Below are 21,548 nucleotides of genomic sequence, written 5' to 3'. Positions count from 1 at the left end.
ATCCACCTGCTCCACCATGGTCTGCACCACGGGCTGCAGAGGCCTCAGCTCTGGCGCCTGGAGCACCTTCTGCCCCTCCTTCTGCACTGACCTTGGTGTCTATGTTGTTATTCCCATGCTCTCACTCTGCTCTTCCCTGGCTGGAATTTTTTCTGCGCAACAGTCTTCTGTTCTTAAATATGTTATCACTGAGGCGTTACTATTACTCCTGATTGGCTCGGCCTTGGCCAGCAGCAGGAAGCCTGTCCTGGAGCCAGCTGGCATTGGCTCCATGGGACAGGGGAAGCTTCTAGCAGCTTCTAACAGAAACCACCCCTGTAGCCCCCCCTGCTACCAAAACCCAGCCACAGAAACCCACTACAGCATGTTTCACTTTTTGATACTGATTTTAAAATCCTTGCCTTCAATTTCTTTGTCACAAGCACCCTGTCCCAACTGTGTGGGGTTTTGAGTTAGCTATCAATGTGGCTGTAACAGGGGAGCTGTGAGGCTGTTTATTAGCTTCCCCTGCCTTCAGAAGTGAATACTTTTTAATTCTCTTAGAGAAAACCTTTTCTAACATTCAGGCCTGCAACCTCAAACTGAACTTTAAAGGTGAAGACTTTTCTGCTTGTGTTGTAAACAATAATCAGGCCATAACTCTGTGTCTGTTTGGGGGAAAACAGGGAAGCAATATAAGTACCTTCTTTTCCACTTGGTTTACTCTTCAGTTTTGGGATCATTTGGCTTGATTTCCCAGGCTCTTGATAGCAGAAGAGAGAGACTATACCACTGTCTGGCTGAGATGCTGATTTATACAAGCAATATTCACAACTTAGCCAAGGTGGCAAGAGGACCTGGTTGACTAGAAGTGATCATATTGCTCTCTACAGAGCCCAGGTGTTTGGTTGGCTAGTATTTGATTCTACCACGTCAGCATTTACAGCAGACAACAATCCTAATGGAAGATAAAAGCAGATCAGTTTTGCTTCAGTCTCAGAACTTGAGGATATGGGCTGAAAAAAGTGGGAATGGGTAAAATCTGATTGTGTCTTTTCTTTCATAGATTTCACAGAGAAATGGGAGAAGGGAGAATCAGTCCAGCATCTGGTGTGACTTCAATTGAAGCAAAGCTGACAAACTTAGTTCAGCCTGGTTTCATTTCACACTTGGCCACATTCTAGTAAGCATCTGTCCTTGTCACATTTATTTTAGTTAATTTCTGAGCTCTTTGTGAGTGTAAACTGCAGAAGTCACAGAAGTCTGTGAAATTTGAAAGACTGAAAAATCACCTGTGATAGAAGAGAGGGATCCACAATTTGATGCTACCACATGGGCACCTTCTGAGATTTGTCAAGAAATCATGCATTAGAAATGTCTGTATCTTTCCTTTACAGTTAGCTAGTTGACCTGTAGATAAATTCTCTGTGAATGTCTGCATTGGGACAGGTCAATTGCACACCCATTTCCTGCCTGCACCAATCCTGCAGTGTGAAATAGTTGCTGAGAATTTGTGGGCTCCACTGTGTGGAAAGTGGCAGCATCACCAAGTTCATTTCAGGAAGGAACATTTGCACACACTTGCAAAGACAGTCATTCTCCTTTCATTAGGTGGCTTTTAAAGATCCTAGGTATTTGGATACTAGGATGGATTTTTTTTTTTATTACTTTCAGTAGCTGTGCAGTGTCTCTTCCATCAGTGTGCTCTCAGCCCCGTACAGAGGCAGACAAACCACAAGCAGTGATCAGTGGAGAAATCCTCAGTCTTTATCACCTTTGCATTCCTCCTGAAGCTGATGGATAAATGGTTTAAGGTAGCTTAGAAACTTTGCATCTGACTGTCAGCTGGTGGCTGTCTGGCACATTCCATTCACTACTGCCCCTCAGTCACCAGAAGTGCTGGCCCCTGGACCCCAGAATGATACCTGCTCTCATCTTTGCAGAATGCTGTGTCCACCCTGCAGTTGGGGTTTGGCAGTGTTAGCAAAAATTGAGTATGGATCTTAGGCTATACTTTTTTTGTCAGTGCTTCTTAACTGGAGACTGGAGGTGTTTCTCAGTGCAGTAGCCTTTATTCTGGAGGAGTTCTGGTCACAGAAGACCAGTTTGGAATTAAATGTTTAGTTTGAACCATGCCAGCAGACTGTTCTGAATGATTCATTACTGTGCTTAGTTGGTTGTTTGAGATCTCTGATGTGCTGTTTATATAAGGTAGTATTTTTGTAAACTCCATGGAGTCTTATGCCATTTCTGAACAGTGTGGGCTGGAGCTGTATGCTGGGAGGGGGAAGGGAGACAATTTTTCACTTACCATATAGGGTGGGCAGTGTACTTGAAATGGAATTAGACACTTTCTCCAAGTAATGGAATCTCCGGTTAAAGTAGTTCAATCTTTTCACTAACCTAGGCCTCGTTTGTTTTCAATGTGTATGAAATTATGCTTTCTTCTTATTGTTTTGTCTTTTTTACATTTTTTCTTGTGAAAAAGTGGACAAACTTAAGGGAAAGGTGATTAATAATCAGGAATTTCAGAAATGAATTGAATGCAGGTAAGAATGATTTTCTTTATCCAGAACCATCTCTCTGTGGGGAGATAGAATTTTAACTTTCTGGGAGTGTTTCCTTAAGGACCTTTTTTCGCAGTGCCTACAGCTGAGTACATTCAGGCCACTTGTGTTTCTGTATAAGGGAAGCTATGTGAAGTAACTGGATTATTTAAGAGGCAGGGAAATAATGGATTTTTCAGTTGATTTTTCATTTTCAAGCCACAACTGGACAATCGTCTGCCATCCTCAGTGTGCCCAAAATACTGATGATCTGAAGACTAAAAATTTGAAAAGTTTTTCATTATTCTTAGGTCAGTTATGTTTCAGAGGTTCATGGACAGAGATTCTTGTCTTTTGTCCAGGGGTGTGTCATAGCTGTAGCTTAAAATATCCTATATCTTTAAGGGGAATATTGCATTACCAGGTTTTATTTGTACTTTATTCTGAATAGTTACAGAGAGCAGTTCCAGCCACCTGTCTCTAAGAGGGAGATCTCAACACTCCAGGAATGAGTTTGACAGCTCCTGATAGTGCTTTGATTGCAGTCTTTCTGAATGCACAGAAGCATCAGCTTCATGGTGGTTATTAGTCACCAACTGACATTATTTCAGCACAAATTTTCTTCTTCTTCAGCACTTTTCTGTGCCAGATTTATTTCAGATATGGAGGTTTTTTATTGCTGTCAGCAACAGATACCTTTACATCAGAGTGCTCTTAATCCTTTCAGTTGGAAGCCCAGCTGCACCCTGCTTCTGTTTTTTTCTGGCCATGGTATGCCTGTGGATGGCTTGCACTAGATATCTGGGATTCTTCAGGCATTTCACCCATTTCACTAGTGGGCATTTCTGAGTGTTGTCCTGGATAGAGGGGAGTCACTCTGAGCTGGAAAGTAACAGATAATGATTGGAAGACATCCCACTTCCTGCTCCCACAGATATAACTGAAGTTTCTTCACGATTATGGGGGATGTGAAGGTGTCTTGGCAAATAGCTTAGAAACTGGTGTTCACAGAGTGCTTTCTTCTGTGTTCACCTCTGCAAACAGATTCCTTTTTTGCATTGCTTATTCCAGGCTGGGGACATGAGGCTCTGCTACACCTGCTACAGTCCCCTTTCAACAAGGAAATAAGAGCTGTCTTGGTTATATAGCTTGGTAGCTGTAATTCTTCACTTCTTTCTACCTCACTTTTCCTTTGGGTATATTTAAAGACCTCCTTGTCCTGGAGATGCCTTTTCAGTACATTGTTGCATTATCAATGGAGCAAAAGAGTGGTGTTGGACTGTCTGTTCTGAAATGCCTGACTGTGGTATCTGCTATGATAAGCTAGTTGGATGGATGTGATGGGTTGGCTAAGTGCCCACACAACCACTCACTCAGTCACCTCGAGGCAGGGCAGGGGAGAGAATAGAAAGAGCAAAAGTTAGAAAACACTTAAGGTGAAGTAAGGATGCTTAATAAGTGGAGGAAAAAGTGCAAAGTGATGCAATCACTCACCTCCCACAAGCAGACTGATACCCAGCCTGTCTCTGAGCAACAGCTACAATGACTGCCTTGGAAGACAACCTCACTCCCAAATTTTATTGCTGAGCATGATATTATATGGTGTGGAATAACCCTTTGGCTGGTTTGATTCAGCTGTTTTGGCACTGTCCCCTCCCATCTTCATGATAGGACAAGGGGTAATTGCTTTAAACTGAAAGAGGGTATGTTCATAATAGATATTAGGAAGAAATTCTTTACTGTGAGTGCGATGAGTCACTGGAACAAGTTGCCCAGAGAAGTTGTGGATGCCCATCCCTGGCATTGTTCAAGGCCAAGTTGTATGCATCTTCAAGCCACCTTGACTAATAGAAGGTGTCCCTACCCATGGCAGAGGGGTTGGAACTAAATGATCTTTGAGCCCCTTCCAATCCAAACCATTCTATGATTCTTGTGCCCACCCTCGCCAGCCTACTCACTGGTCAGTGTGAGGAAAAGAGAAAGCCTTGATGCTGTGCAAACACTGTTCAGCAATAACCAAAAGACTGGTGTGTTATCAACAACACTATTTTAGTCACAAATCCAAAACACAGCAACATATGGGCTTCCATGAAGTTAACTCAATTCCAACCAGACCTGGTACAACAGAGCTTCTTTACACTAATTCATAATAGATCAGAAATTGAGGGTAGTTTCATAGATGGCATAAGGATCCTGATGACTCAGTGGCAGCTCAAGTTCTTCTCCCTTCCCATCACGTGTTCCCCATTTCCTCTCATGTCAGCACTAGCAATCACGTAGTCTTAAAAAACTGAGTTTTCAGCACATCCTCAATAGTGACTCAAAGCTATTATATAGGCAGGGGGCTGGGAATGGCTGGCTGGGGAAAAAGACAGAAGTGACCTTTCTGGAATAGATACGTGTCTGCTGGTGACATAGCTGGAGGGTTGTTATACTGTGGTTGTACTTCTTTGTTATATACTCCTAATTAATCTCCTCCACCTCCACTGGCTTCCTTCCACATAATTGCTATTACATGGTATTTTTGTTAAATCTGAAACGTACAACAATGTGGGAGGGTTTCCACATGAAGTTCTCCTGTAGAAAAAGCGGAGTGGTATTTTTGGAATGTCCTTGCCACTAGATGGCAGGGTGCCCTTTGGATAAAGAAAGCGCTAGCCTGTGTTCAACACTAATTTGCTCTCAGTTTGGCAAACTTCTCATTGAGCTTAGTGAGAGATCTGCTGGAGTGAGGAGCGTGTGCAGTGCTGGAGAGAACTCTAATTATATTATGACCCTTTGACTGCACTGACATGCAGTTTTAAATTTTCTCCAGTACAATAGATACTTTAATTGAATTCAGCAGAGCTTGACATAATAAGAAAGAAAAGCTGTGTTTTTTAACCACAATTAAACCATAAGTTAGTGAATATGTTGGAGAAATCTCTGCGTCTTGTGCACGTGCTGCATTTGTTGTGCCAAGTTCTGAAGTACTCAGTCCTTGAAGTGAATTGAAAAGTGGTGACAGGCCCAAGTTGTGACCTTGGAATCTGGCTTTAAATAGTTTAGACTGACAGTTTGTTGCAGTTGAAAGATCCAGTTAGCATTTAGAAGAGTTAGGAGCTCTAATTTCACTCTTTCATACCAATTTGATCTTGGTGTAATCCTAATAAATTCAACTGAATGAAACTTGTGTAATGGTGCTAAGAAACCATAAGGATGCTTATGTTTAGACTGCAGTTATTATAGTATTCATAATATTAAGAGGAGGAATTTTTGCACACTTACTATCCCAAATATAAGTCTGCATCTGGGGAAGGTGGGTGTAACATCCCTCTATTCTCAAATGAAGCATTAAGCATTGGCAAATGGAAATGACCACACTAAGATCAGGTCCATGTCACTGAGTCTGTGAGCTAATGAGGGATAAGGGTAAAAGATGTACCAAATTGCGTGCTTTGTCAGGGTTTTTGTAACACTACACTTCTTTACAAACTCATCTAGAAAACTTGTTGAGAAATTCTCAGAATTTTTAACTTTTATCTTTTTAGTTGATAGAAAGCTATTTCTTAAATTAGTTGACTCATTTGATAAGTATAAGTTAACATTGACTTTATCAGGGTATGTGATCGTCTTAATGCAATTGCTCAAAACACAACAAACTAGCAAAAATCACAGCATTTTCAAGTTTATATGTTGTGGTGTTTGAAATTCATTAATTTCTCTTTTTCTGGAATAATTTTTTATACTTTGTTCAAAAAAATTGACTGAAAAATATTTTAAATTTGGTCATTTATAAAAGGAATGTGGTTGACAAAATGAAAAGTGTAAGTTCAGTGAACCACATACTTTGTGAAAAGCTGTTTCAGAGAGGATGTTGTTTGACACATTAACTTGTGCAAAAGACATTTTCAGATGGTGTATGGTGAGACATCTTTTGCAATTTTTTAATCCCATTTTCAGAAGCTCCTCATAGTATTTGCCACTGGCTAAGCTTTGTTACAAATGACACTACTTAAGCCTGTTGGATTATGACTTGGATCCTTTGGCTATAGTGAAATATAGGAATGTTTTTGCCAAATTTTGGCCACACTCACTTTGGGAATGATCTACATCTGCTTTCACAGGAAAAAGGTATCAGCTTTCTTAGAGTGTTACACAAGTATCTGCCTGCATCGCACAGACACTACTCATGCACTACTTGGTGTGCACTCAGCCTTTTTATCTGTCCAACTCATCTGCTTGCAAGGGCAGATTTTAGAGCAGGGTGATCTAACTGATGGGCTTCCAATCACATCTGAACAGGAGCTGAATGTGTGTTTTTCCAAGGTATCTGGCATGAGGTATCTCTTGTGCTTCAGTGGGAGATGCTATATTTTTAGCATCCTTGTGGGCATGAGGGAGCAGCTGCAGTGTGCAGATCCCAGCTGTGAAGCGAGCAGGCAGTGCTGGCAAAGCTGCAGCTGGTACACTGCTTCTTGCTGAGAGGAGCCTGGTGGAATTGCCCAGACAGCCTCAGACAAAATGAATGGAGTAACAACTGCTTTATTACATATACTGTAATATTTCTGACTCACTGTAGCAAAAACCCCTCCAAGTCAGTTGGGACATTTTTAAAGTTCTTCTTCAGAGAAAACATCCTGTGTGGATGAAAAGCTCTACTTTTAAATATCACTCTTTTTTTGTTTTATTTCATAATAAAGACTCTCTTTTGCCACCTGCACTTTCTGAATGTCTTCCTTTTGCCGTGTCTACATCTAACTTCAGAAATCTGCTGTGACATTTCCAACATCTTTTCAGGGTTGGGAAATGGCAACTTTAGTACTCTCCAGGTACCAAACACTGCAGGTTTTGGATCAGGAAGCTGCTTCTGAAAGAAGTCCTTTTCAGTGAGAAATAATCCATTATTTTGTTTGATAGCCTTTTACCCAGCCCAGATTTTACACCAACACAGGTTGGTGTTGTTCCTAGGATCAGCCAAAGCAGTTCACACCCTCCACTGCATGTAATGTCAACAGTTCAGAAGAAGAGCTGGGGTTTACATCATCCTCCTTCATATATCTCACAGAGGTGATGGAAAGCTGCTGGGAAACTCTTGGATAACAGGTGTTCTCAGGCCCCAGTGTCATGAAAGCTAGACCTGGACATAGGGTAAGGAAGCCCTGAAGGTGTTTGTGGAGGATGTAGCAATAGTCCTGCATGGGGTGCCTGCTTATGACATCCTCTCTGAGCTTAGCATCCAGAGGAAGATAACTCCAATAATGCTCAATAAGATATTCTGGCAGAATCCCGACGAGGCCTCTCAAGATGGTTTTTTACTTGTTACCTGCTGTTGAAGCAGTGGTAAAGACACGGAATGAAGGTCTTGTACTTCCCATAATTGAAGAGACATTCTTGCTGCAGCTGATCCTTACAGTGCTACTGTAGGTCTGTTTTACTAAGGAAAGCTATTTAGTAGTCAAGCACAATTACTTTTTCCATTTTAACTTTCTACCAGTTCCTGTTGTTTCTGCTACTTACTCAGTGGCAAGGGAGACTGCTGCTGTGGCACATTTAGTACAGACAGGTGGTGGCAGCTTGCAGCATTTTAACCACTACGTTGCTTAAGCCTCCGCTAACCGTGAGTTTTACAGTGCTACAAAAAACATGGTATCAGTGAAATAGCTTTGCCTGAGGGGAAGATGCACAGAACTGGAATCTGGGAGGTTCCTTTGGAAAGGGTAGAAAGGTATTGGATTAAGGGGTGGTTTAAGAGGCATGGCATGAGAGTTCAGGAGACCTGGTTTTATTTCCTACTGTTATTTGACTATGGACAATGCATCCCTTCTCCTTTCTGTGGCAGGCAGAGGCCAGTAACTGTAAAATCCATCAGTTTTGTGAAGCGCAAAGGTGCTAGAGGATGAGAGAAAGTTGTACAACTATCTAGACATGATGAACAACATGGTTTATGCATATAAGGAATAGAATAGGATACTTGAGGGAAAGACACACAGTGAACTGGACAATTCAACAAAATACTGTATTTAAACCACATACAACGTTGCTAGCTCTTAATAACAGACATTTTTTACATGGTAGGGACTTGCTTACACCTTCTCACAATATATATGGGGAATAATAACAGGGAAGTATTTGCTCTTTGCTTCTTGGTTTTTTACAGTAACAGTCAGAGCCTCTTCCTCAAGGTGTTACAGAGAGGGTGGGTAGGAGAGTTGTGAGACTGTAGGGATCTTGGCTTGCAAGTGATCCAGAGCCTAAAACACGGTGATCTGTGCAAACCCCCTTGCCAAACTCCATCCCCTCCCCTGACCACCCTGGTGCTGTTGTTTGCCTACCTAAATGTTGGACCTCTTTATAGAGAAACAAAAAGGTGCTGCCTTTCCTCTTCATACTGGTCCCATGGAATGAATTTTTCTTACTTCATTGTATTTAAATTACGAGAGACTTTTGGGCCAAATTTTGGAGGCCCTCCCATTGGGAGGAGGTTGTGCTCTGAATAGCACAATAGGTGTGATCCAATAAACCTGGTGGGTTTTTTGCCTACCAGCAAGGTCTGAACGGCAAGATAAAATTAAGAGCTGGAAGAATTTGTGGCTGTAGGAGACCTGTAGGAGCCCTGGAGCACTAGGTTAAGCCCTAGTTTACTGCTGAAGTGTATATCATCCTGGCTGATGCTTTGATGGAGAAATTGTGATGAAATGGGAAAATATTTGTGTTGTGCTACTGCTTGCCTAAGTAACTAAAGGATCTGGCTTTTGAATTAAGCATGCTCTGAAACAGCATTCTGTTTTGTAAATTGAAATGCCAAGAATGGAGGGGCTTGGTTAATGTGAAATGTTGGGGATTAATTGGAAAAATGTTCTGTAAGAAAGATGTTATGGCAATATTATGAATTAATGATGACTTGGAGTTGAATTGCAGTATATAGGTTATTTAAAGCATTACAAACCAGAGGGGCAGCAGCATATAAGGAAAGAATGAGTAGGAGACAAGCTGGTTAATTTTCCTTTCCCTGCCTCTAAATCTTGCAGGTTAGTTTTCCCAGGTAGTGTTTTACACAGAGATTGCAGTGGTTCAGCTTTCTAAGCCTCGTTTTTATATATTAGGTCTCTCCTTCAAGAAAGTTGCCTGCCACGCGAAGACTGGTGAGATACATGTGGGGTTTTCCTTGAGAGTGATGAGAGGATCAAAGAGCCAGATAGACACCAACAGCATAGATAAGGACATGCAGATACCTTTAGTATTTGTATCATGAGAGGTGGAAAAAGGAAGGTGTTCTGGAGGGAATCAGAACTGGTGATTTATGCCAATAAAATATAATTTCACGTTCCTTGAAGTCCATTTTTAAATTCTCTTTTTACAAATATTTAAATACTTGCCAAGCTTGTTGTTGCTGATTCCTTAAAAAATACAAAATGAGAGAGATTGCTTCTGATTCCTTTGTGACATTGATTCGTTAGTGTTGCTTTCACAGGCAAGATACCTGGTGATCTCTTATAAAATGCACAAGAGGTGCTGAGGAGAGGCCATGTTTTTCATAAGCAAATGCAGCATGTAGTTAATTCATGCTCTGCCTGCCAGCAGAAACCATGATTTCTACACACATTTGCACATAGGAACTGTATGATTGTACACTCCACAACTGCCTGCTGCTTCTCAACAACTACAAGTATCTCTGCCTTGACCTTGTTCCTGGGACAGATCTGAGGTCACACTGCTGGAATAATCCCCTTAGCTTATCTTTCTGGCTATATCATGCCCTGTTTGAAAATTCCTCCCACTTACTACTTCTTACAATCGCATCACTATAAACGTCTCATTCTTACTTCAAATGCCCATCAGAATTTTAGACTTGCTTATCCCTCTGACATGGTCTGCTGTCTTATTTGCCTTGCCATGTCTGCTCCTGTAGCATGCTGGTCTTGACATGTTAAGTTCTTTGCCTCTGCTTTCTGTGCTTCTTGTGCTTTCTTCAGAGGATATGTTTTTGCATCTTCTCTTTTCCACTCATAAAAACACACTGTTAAGTTGGTACCCAGGAGTGGTGTCTTTATAGGTGATTAAAAGACACTTCAGTAACTGACTGAAACAGTTGCTGAATTTCCCAATGTACCTTATCTTCCTCTCTGTCTCTTTGATGTAAGATCTGAGATGTAAGAACGTATTCTATTTGGGGATATTGCAAACATTAAACATAGGATAAAATGGAAATAACAATTTCTCAGTTTGCATGTGCAAGTGTAGGTATTGGTCCGATAAACCACATGTGATTTTTTGGAGGTGTTCCCTTTGCCAGGGTTCTGGGCTTCTTGCCAAAGCATTTTCTCTCAGCCTCGCTGTTAACCAGTCCCTTGCATTTTGCATCAGCTTCTGCCTCAATAGGCTTAGCCCTCCAGTTAACAGATATCTTTTTCTCAAGCCCTGCCCACTGCACCTGCTTTTGAAAATGTCCCCTGGAGAACCCAGTGATTCATCTGTTGTGTGCTGTTGCTGTTTGATTAAATCATTGCTTAGTTTCAGGTGGCTGCATTTGTGTGCTGGAGCACTTGATTCTCCTGTTTACTTCTATTGTATGTTGTGGAAGTGTTTGTAAAGCTTGGGGGGAAGTTCAGAATGAAAGGTACAATATCAGTGTTTGGGATAACAAATGGTATAGGCCGTACGCTCTCTTCATTCAATGCTTTTTCTGTTTCCACACCAGTGAGCGCGATGGATGTAATGTAGTCACAGCATGTTTCCATAAATCCTGAGATCAGTAATGTAAAATAGGTCTTTGGAATTTTAATAATGGAGAAAATGTCAGTATGCAAAGCTGGTGCAGCCTTGTTCCTCCCTTCCCCCAATTTGCCTCCTTTAGACCAGCCTATGTGTTTTCTGACCTTGCAGATATGATATAAAGTGAGGAGAGGAAACCCCCAAGGACCTTCCATCGATTTCCCTCTTATTCCAGGATTGACCACCCTACAGACTAAATGTATGCAGGTGTGCTTTCAGACCAGCCCTTCAGGATCAGCTCTTGCCTCCCTGGATGCGTTTGGGAAGCTTGGAGACCTTCAACACTGAAAAGACTTTCAACATCTCTTATGAGGGATTGTGGCACCCAGAGATCACTGAGTTCCTTCCAGGATGCTGGTTTTCCCCAGCCACATTTAGGAATGCATTGTGTGTCACTGGCAATGCTTTGGTCATAACAGTTGGAAGGCTGGGGAACAGCAAAGTGTTGAAAGGAACTTGATTCTGACCCACCCTCCTTGTAGAATGACATTATTTAGCTCATAAAATATATTTGTACGCGGTCAAGTATATGTCAGAGATCAGCTGTCCTCATCAGGTATCCCAGATCACAGTTATAGGCTAATGCTGGGAATGGGAAATGATACAGCAGAATTTTTCCATGTGAATATAAATATGTCCATCTTGGCAGTAACTTCCTTGAACATTAAACTTAGACAAACCCTTTTTTCATTTTGTAGTCTCTTAATGTAGCTGGACATGGAGAGCAGTTTGAGACATTCTTCTTGCAGAAGAAGTATGATCAAAAGCCCTCGTTGTTGCTGCAGTGGCTTGGTCAGATTGGGCTCAGTAGCAAGAAAATCCTTAATCATTTGCCTATTAAGGCATTTTGTTGAGTTTTTTTTATCCATTTGATTACCAAAGGGAAGATTTTTCTCATTCATTTTGCATCAAAATTTATTCTTGGTCAACACAAAAAATTATAATGTCTATGGGTTTTTTATACATTTATATTGGAGTGCCTATCTTTTTCTGTGGAGAGGAAAAAAATAATATAAGTCAGAGCCTGCAGAGAAATCTGCCTAATTAGTGATTGAAAGATTTCTTTGCAACTGAAGGTGCTGGAGTCATCTGTGTGTGAATTTCTGTCTCCTTTTAGGCTTTACAAAAATTCTTGTACTGAAGCAAATGAAGTTGCCAGAGAAGTAGGGCCTCCCTTTGGTAATTATTTAGTCTTACTCTAAGAGAGGAAAAAACAGATAATAAACATTAAATAAACAGATAATAAACATGAAGACATAACTTCCAATCCCAAGAGCCTATTTTCCTCTCTTTATTCCTACTTTTTAGATCACAGCAATTCTCTGTCTTTAGATCCAGAACACTGCTCCAAAGCTCATTTTGCTTTTTGAACAGTTTATGGCTTTGTTGCTCCCCTGGATATTTGAAGACTGTGATGATGAATACGAAAAGCCATTTTCTTTACCTCAGATACATATGCTTGCTATACAAAGCCATAATATTGCAGTTGGTGCTGTTCTTTTTCTTTCTTGGATGTCATGGGTTACTTTAAATGGAACCTGTTTAGCCTTCTTTGTGATTGTGATTACACACAGAGAAGTAATATAATGACTAAACAATCTATCTGTTTTAGTTGAAGAGCTAGAAGTTGGCCTGTTTACCTGTCATTTTGGTTTTCAACCTAGACTCCCCACTGCTTATGCCTTATATATAGCTTAAACTCCTTTCTGGAATAGCAGCCCTTGATGCAAGCGATGGAGGGAAGGATTAGGAGAAAGCAACAATCAGGAGATTTTGTTTAACTGATCATGTAAGCAAATAGATTTTTGCCCATATGCAAATAGCTAGCTAGTCTTCAAATGACCTGTGCAACAGTGTGGAACCCCGGAATAGTTATGGATTCCTGGAAAATTGTTCTTACTGACACTCCCCAGCCAAGTTAGAGTTTATGTTCTTCATAGGTAAAAAATGCTGCATGTTTGAATTGTTTCTGTATGGGTTTATGTGTATCAACCGAACTCAAGCTTCCCTAAATGCATGTGTCTAAATGAAAAGTGAGTGTAGATAAGTGAAGTTGAAAGCCGGTAAAATAAGGTGCTGTCAGCTGAGGGCAAATGCAAAAGCAGCTGTATCTGCCCTCCTCAGCAGAGTTCCTCAGAAATAAAGTAAAGTATTCTACAGAATGAGCCGTTCGCCATGGTCCAAACTTCTGAGTCAGAAATCCCCAACATAAGTTAAGGACAAGTGGCACTCTAACAGCAAGGTTTCTTGCGTTATGTAAAATAGGAAAGCATGATGATGAAACCAAAACAACAAATAAATACTTTATTTTGTATGCACTTCAATTGCATTGTCAAAAAAAAGTATATCCCCCCAGAAGTCAGCTGAGTTTTATCAGCTTTGCAAAATGATGAATGAACGCCTTGTTCTTTATTACTGCTTAAGTCATTCCTGTTTATGCCAATATTTCAAGGATTATGTTTTGATTGTTCTGCAGAGGTGAAAACACTTTCTTGCTGATGAATAATCGCTGCCACTTTTAAATATTTGTATGCAAAATGTCTCTAAAGCCATTATGAAATGCTTTCCAAAAGCACTAAGAATCTGTTTTTCCCAAAAAGACAGTTTTTCTCTACGTTTTCTTTCATGCTAAACAGTCCAAATCAAAAGGCTTTCAGAGTTAACTAGTTAAAGCAATACCAGTGTTTTAGTGTAATGAATAACTTTTTATAGAGGACAATTGCACACGGTTCAATATCCTGGTATTTCTATTTCTGTGCCCCACCAATGCCGGGATTCTTGGGTAGAATTTCTTTCTTTGAGAAAGCTGAAGCGATCAAAACCCTGATTAACCTCTGATATTCACGTGGTGCTCTTGATCTTGAGGACCGAAGCAGTAACAAAGAGTTAATGGCAGCCATATGCTCAGGGTATTGTGGGTACTGTTGACCCAAATGTGAACTCCGCAAGTGAGTGCTGCTAACTCCTGTTTGTTTCAGGTTTGGTGTGGAGATTACTGATGAAGAGTTTGAGCTGCTACTTGACAGAATCCCCCTTGATGAAGATGGAAATGTCAGATACCCCCAGTTCATGGCCAGGTTTGATTTCTGGTATGCAGCGTATGCATTTTATTTCTCATTTGTGAGTAGAATTATTTTTAATCTAAAAGGCATATATAACATTTCCAGACTAATTCTCATTTCTTAACTGTGCTCCTTTATGACTTATTTCTTTCACAGAGAAAGATGTTGTGGGTGTATGCTGTTTGTAATTTGGTTGCTCTTTATATGCTATTTACTTCAAAGATACATAACAAACCTTCATGCTTTCTGCAGGCTGAGAAATATGTCAGACCTTTAAATAAAAGCTAGTTATTTCCAGAAAATGGTAGTAAATGTAGTTAGTATCTTTCTGAGAACTTGAAGCATTTATAGGCCCTATATGTAGTCTGAAGTACTTTTGAGATGGTGATACTGGTTAATAGAAGCTCTACATAGCCTCCAAAGCCTAGCTGTAAATTAGTTTGATTAAAAGAAAGAGGCACTGCGACAGATAGAGATGTTCTTTTATTTTCAAAAAATTAGGACTAGGTAGGGATATTCTATTATTTTCAAAAAATTAGGACTTGATCCCCAAAACTGTCATGCCAGTAGCAGGGCAGAAGCCAGTGTCATTGCTGAGGTGAATGAAAGACTCATGGAACCTGGGACTGGTGAAAGCCATTCCACCCATGATATCCAGAGAAGTAAATTTCAGCATTTTCCCCACACACTTGTCTGTACACATAAATTAGACTGCTCAAACAGCTATTTTGAGTTATTGAGCAGGTAGGGGTATATCTAGTTTGCATATTCACAAAAAGGGTAGGTAGAAGTCTGAGCTCTGTATGGAAACCACATGGGGTACCTTCCTGCACTTCGGGTAGCAAACCAAGTACTGCAAACCTGCAAAAGCATTTACTTCTTCCTTCCCATTCCATTTTTTGCTCTTCCACTCTTTCTTTTCATCTGTCCTTGTCTTCCTGCTTCAGGAAGCTTTGGGGCTGAATTCATTTGTCTACACATTTGTACACAAGGCTGTTGGACACAGGATTCATGAGATACGTGTGACCTTCCGGAATGGTATCTCCAAGGCAATCTCCAAACCCTTATGTCTTAAATAACCCTTGAATGCATTTGGGTGGGCTCCTGTTCCTTGCATACTTTTACTGCCAAGGTCTCCACTCTAGTTCTTTCTTTTATAGCCTTCTGACTGTGTTACAGCTTGCATGAATTTCTGTGGCATGTCTTAGCTCCAGAAGTATTCTCTGGTTGTCCTGTGGCAAGGGTGTATAGAGGAGACAGAGGATAAAGACCACCTAGCAAAGCTTTGAGACCAACCATTGAGAAACCAAAAGCATAACAAATAAAATATGCAGAGATGCACAACACTGGACCTTACCTCCCTCCTCTTGCTGTGCACTCAGCTGTGCTGTGTCATAATTGCAGGAGAAAGACATTAATCTGTTAGATTAGAAACTCAGAATAAGAGAATAGGGGTTTTAGGAACTAAAGTTACAGCCTGGCTTTTGTCACAGTAGGAAGAACAGAACCTGATCATTCAGTGGTGAAATGCTTTCTCTGCAGTCTTTTTTTAACTGAAGTCAAACTTCAGAATTACTAAATCTTGCAATTTCAAAGTTTATTATCATGCTTACACCTGTTGTTTAGAAGTAATTAATGTTCATACAGAAATCTTTATATCTTCAGTGCCATAATTCTGTACTTGAATGTGATCCAAACAAATAATTACATATGCTTAGTGGGGCTATTCTTTCTCAAGTTGAGTGGGAGGGAGTGCATAGGCCCCATAGCATAGCTTAAGTAATAGTTCTTTATTTGCTTTATTGTGAGAACCAGAGGCCAGATGCTTCTCTCAGATTACTTGTATATTAACATGGGGTAATTTTGTTCACTCTAGTGCAAAACTAGAGTGTAACTGGGAATGCAATGTAGGACTGAGATATAATTTTGACTTTCATCACCCACTCCCCTGTGTCTTTCCTCCTATAAAACCAAATCTTTCTTGCAGGCATTGTCCTAGATTCTCTGCTGTATGTAGTGAGTTGGCCTCAGCCAGCAGCAAAACCCTCACTCAGCCATTCACTCAGTGGGATACCAGGAGAAAGTAGGAGGAATAGGAAAGAGAAAGTCCATGGGTTGAATTAAAGACAGGGAGATCACTTACCAGTTTCCACTGTGGGTGAAAGAAACTTGGCTTTTGGCTTGGGGGAAATTAATGTAATTTATTGCCTTTTCATATATATATATATATATATATATATATATATATATATATATATATATATATATATATATATATATATATTTAAAATTACTAATTTAGGAAGAAAAAAGGCAAACATTAAGGTAGATAGGGAAAAGACATTTCTCCTCCACCTTTCTTCACTCCTTCACTCTAGACTCCTCTCCTTGTTACCACTCCCAGTTACACCCAGTTCCTTTAGTGAGGAAGCCAGTGGAGTGGTGTGGAGTGGGGAGGGGGTTATATTCAGGATGCAGTGTTTTCTCTCTGTTGTTCCTTCCATCTTTCTGTTTTCTTCTGTTCTGTCATGGGACTTCCATGGGCTTCTATCCGTTTCAGGGTGGAAGGGGGCCTGTTCTGGAAGGTAGGAGGGGTACAATGTGTCTGCAGTAGCTGAGCTGATTTATACTCATGACGCTCTGAGATGGTGCAAATGCTTTCTTCCTACTTGATGCAGCTTGTTGCTTAATGGGCTTAGAGGACCTGACCAGAGGCAGCCTCCACACACTCCTGCAGAGAGCTATCCTTCTGACTGTGCCTGCCTACATGTGGAGAGAGGGCTCCTTCTAGACTTGGGGCATCTAATTTGCCAGGGAGGAATAGAGAAACTTCCCCTGGGATAAGTTATGACTACATCTAAGTCACACAGTTTGCATGAGTTTCAGTTTGCCCTAGACTCACAGCTGCAATCTGCTCTGTATCAGGGATGAGTCTGGAATATGTTGTGGTTCCTTTCTGATCTTCCTCCTAGTGCAGGAAGGAGATACATTGGTATGATCTATGGATGTATGATGTAACCTCAATACACAGCAAGGCCAGAAGTCTGGAGCTGCTCCTGGATGTCTCAGTTTAGACATAATTTCAGAATGTTTCTAAATTTGATACACCTTTCTCACTCACTTTCTCTTAGGAAAGGAATAAGCTTTCTTCATTTTTTTCATACCTGTTCATCTTTAAATAACTTCTATGGAATAGGAAGTTAAAAGAAGCATTTAGAAAAATCTAAGATCTCTCATTAGAATAGCAATGAAGGGGTTTCATTTACTGAATTAACATTTTAACTGGGAATTCATTTTGCTATAAATTAAATGTATTCTTTATCTTCAAATAACGTGTTACTTTGTTTGGAAAGGAGTGTTCCAGAAGATCTGAACCTGGCTGTGCCAAATGGCTCTGCAATGGTTTGTGATGGTTTCTCCTTTTCCATAGTAATCTGATTCCCTCATCCCTCCCTCATTATCCAGCCAGATAGGACTGAGATAGATCATAAAAGTACACGATGCGCCCCACGATCAGCGCCGTGTGTTCATTCCCAGTCTCGTAGATACTAACCAGAGGATAACCTTATGACCTGGGTTTGGCTGCAATAGAGTTAATTCGTTAGTAGCTGGCACAATGTTATGTTTTGGATTCAGTATGAGAATAATGTTGATAATACACTGAAGTTTGGTTGTTGCTAAGTAGTGCTTACCCCAAGTCAAGGACTTTTCAGTGTCCCATGCTCTGCCAGCAAGGAAATGCACAAGAAGCTGTGAGGGAGCATGGCCAGGACAGCTGATCTGAACTGGCCAAAGGGATATTCCCTACCACAGAATGTCATGCTCAATATATGAACTGGGGGGGAGTTGGACAGGAGTCGTCAATGGCTGCTCGGGGTCAGTCTGAGCAGTGGTCAGCAGGTGGTAAGCAACTGTATTGTGCATTGCTTGTCTGTCTTGGGGTTTATTCCTCTCCCTCTCTTTTTGTTGTCTCCCTTCTCACTGCAATTGTATTTTTTATTACTGTTATTTTTATTAGATTTGTTTAATTATTTTTTTTCATTTATTAAACGGTTCTTAACTCATGGGTTTTCTTTTTTTTCTAATTCTCCTCCCCCTCCCACTGTTGTAGGTGTGTGTGTGTCTGAGCACGTAGCTGCGTGGTACTTAATTGCTGTTTGGGCTTAAACCATGATACTTAAAGACTTGCATTGACTGGAAGCAGAAGATAATTTGTGAGCCTGAGGGAATATAATCAGTAAGGGTTAACATGGAAACTTTTGTCCACCGTCATAGATAAATCATACAGAGGTTTAGTGTAGCATGAACGGTAAAAATCTAACTTATTTTTCTATTGTGACATTTCATACTAGTATGGATGGTAAGTGGATTAATAAGGAAAAAAGTTATTAAGAATCTATCATAAGGATATTAGCCATAAGTGAGACAAGGTTTCTAAGGAAAGGTAGTTTTTGTACATTACTTTTGAAACATTAGAACAGGCTTATGTGCTTAAAGCTGTCCTGTTGTCTCTGGCTTTATCAGCTGACCTAATGAGACATGTCCATAGACCATGTCATGGTTACCCTCATGCTGTAATATATGTGCATCTGATATTAATCATGGACACTTTAGACTTTAATTTGCCATGTTTGGTGTGAGCATTTACATAGACTCCAAGAGGAGGAAGCTACCCAGAAAGCAAATCAATCAGTAGCTTGGCTCCTATTGCACAATCTACAAATTGCTGACTATTGTGGTAGCAGGATGTTTGCATACACTACATAGAAAGGAGATGTTATGGCAGAATTAAGGCACTGGTTACAGTGTTTCTGCCACCAACCTCTTTCCCCTCACAGTATATTCATAGTTCAGTTTTCTTGATTTATTTTTAATAATGGTGCTTTTGATCCCTTGCCTCCTACAGTGGAACTTTGTTGTCACTCTTGCCTTGTGCATTGCACAACTGAAACTGACTTCTTCAGTATCTGAGGGAATATTATGCTGTGTTCTTTCCTTGTACAGTACATGCAGGAATAAATTATGTGAGGTAGGGTTTTAGGAGTGTTCAATATATACCCTGATGTCAGTGGAAAACTGTGGTTAAACCCTCTCCCAAACTTCATCTTTTCAGATTGAGCAGCTACATAAGAAATGCTTTTGAAAATCCTAAGTAATTTGCCTGGAAAATGCATTTATTATTATTATTCTATAAGAAGCAGAAATTAGAGTGCTAAAATATTGTGTGAGCTATTCTCCCAGCTGACAGCTTCATTAGGGATCACTGACACCAAGTCACTTGGGTGAAAAGCAGGCAGCCGTATGACTCTTCAGAACAGTTATTTTGCCTTGCAGACAGCCTTTTTACAAGCTGTATGTTTTTGATGGTGCTGACTGGAAAGTTATAGTGTCACCTATAGACATCGGGGAGCTAGGCCTGGTTCAAACCTACAAAGGTATAATAGTGTGCACTGCAGAGCAAATATGTGTTAGCTACACGTATATATACAGAACTGTATAGTTTGCTGTATCATTTATAGTGTTACACTGATAGCTATAGCTTGTGCTTTATTTCGGAGACAGTTTGTGACAACAGGCAGGAGGATGAAGGTTGAATGTCACCTTTCAGTGCTGCTTCTGATAAGAAGCTAGGAAAAGAGGTCAGCTACAAGTTAAAACTTAGTCCCATCCTTCTAAACCACTATGTGCCCTTCAGTCTCCCATCCTTTAAAAATAACTTTCTTTTCCCTGTTGTCTCCCCAAGTCCAAACTGTATGTGGGAGGTGAGTGTTCTGATTTTCTGATTGCCAGTCATTCTCTCACACACAGATTTTTCATTCCCGACTGGCTGTCAGAAACAGCCCCCCTGCCACAGTATCCAGTGGGTTGCTATGCTGTCCTCCACTCCTTGCTGGATCTGTAGGTCAGCTAGCCTCAATACAGCTTCAGTTTGTTTCTTAATTTTCTAGACTTAGGGCTCCTTTTTTCACCCTAATTGGCTGCCAACAGGCTTGGAAAATAAATACTGTAGTCACAATGTTAAATTGGAAATAAAAGCTGGAGAAGGAAAAGGAATATTTAAATAACTACTTTTTTCAGATGTTATTTAAATCTTGTGAAGCTTTGATAGAGCAGAAAAGGTCTGGCAGAAAGCCAGACAGCAAGGAAGCTCTCCTACTCACAGGAGAGAGAGAGAGATTAACTAGAAGGAATAGGAGAGAAAAATGACAGGTGATGAGAAGAACAGAGAGGTAGATAGAAAGACTAGGTCAGAGCAATGCTGTATTACTGTCCAAGAAGAGATTTTATTAGAACCTGAGAGCTGAGACATTTGAGGATGAGCCCTGTACATCTGCAGGTCTTTATTGCCATCAGTTTGAACAGCAGCTCACTCACCACCTAGTAGCTCAGACGTGCCTTATCCAGGCCTATCCCTAAATGGTACAGAGCTTTTCTTTAGTGTGAGAAGTGCTGCCAACCAGCTTCTGCTAGCCTGGACTATAATTTGTCAGCAGATGGAGATGTCCCCTAGGGGTGGTTCTAAATATAGCATGGGGTCTGATGGCCAATTCCCTACACACTACAGAAAGCCGTGCACATCCTAGTGGATATCAGATATTGCAGTCTTAGTGCTCTCCAATTAAGTAACTGTACTACTGAACTGTAGAGTGAAGAGTGAGAGTAGAGATCTGAGGTGCTCTATCTGTGAAGGACCACAGGATGCAAGATCATAAATAATAAGATTAATCAATGTGTGCCAGTGTCTTCTATTTTTCTTTTTGTGTTCTTTCTTGTCTCTAACTCATCACGTCCATCTGATGATTATCTGTCCTTTTCCTGTGTTAGCTTTTCTGCTGCTTACTTTTACCCACTTTTATTCCCTCCTTTTCTATGCCTATACTCTTTCTTATCTGTTAATGGTCTTTTTCCCCTCTTTCTCATATGCCTGTCTGCAAGCTCTCTTCTAGTAAATGGTACATGATCCACCTTTTCCCACTCCACTCTTCTTTCTCCACCATCAGATGTTAGTTTGTATGATGGTGTCTCTCACATCCTTTCTCTCAGGAGTCTCATGCCTCTTGACATCTCCCCTGAAGACTGTCTCTGCTCCCTCTCTGAAATCCATGCCACCTTTCCACTCTTTTCTCTGTTTCTGTTTCTATTCTCTCACTGTTTTTTTCTCTGCCTTAAGTGCATCTCTTTCCACCCTCAATACAGGCTGCTATTC

At 40.6% G+C, this 21,548-nt stretch overlaps 2 long non-coding RNA genes across 2 annotated transcripts in view; one reads left to right on the top strand and one right to left on the bottom strand.

Moving 5' to 3' along the window:
• The window catches only part of LOC135413247 (uncharacterized), a 37,701-nt gene that overhangs the window by 11,980 nt on the left and 4,173 nt on the right, over positions 1 to 21,548 (top strand). Inside the window, exon 5 of the long non-coding RNA XR_010430144.1 lies at positions 14,258 to 14,368. This is a non-coding gene — a long non-coding RNA (uncharacterized LOC135413247). The remainder of the gene's footprint in view (positions 1 to 14,257; positions 14,369 to 21,548) is intronic.
• LOC135413248 (uncharacterized) overlaps positions 20,668 to 21,548 on the bottom strand; it is an 8,807-nt gene continuing 7,926 nt past the window's right edge. Inside the window, exon 2 of the long non-coding RNA XR_010430145.1 lies at positions 20,668 to 21,548. This exon is cut by the window's right edge and continues 2,072 nt beyond it. This is a non-coding gene — a long non-coding RNA (uncharacterized LOC135413248).

The sequence above is a fragment of the Pseudopipra pipra genome, chromosome 4 (assembly GCF_036250125.1).
Source record: "Pseudopipra pipra isolate bDixPip1 chromosome 4, bDixPip1.hap1, whole genome shotgun sequence".
In the NCBI taxonomy this organism is placed as follows: Eukaryota; Metazoa; Chordata; class Aves; order Passeriformes; family Pipridae; genus Pseudopipra; species Pseudopipra pipra.
Note: the sequence above shows the minus strand (reverse complement) of the source record. Positions and strands in the feature narration are given on the sequence as shown.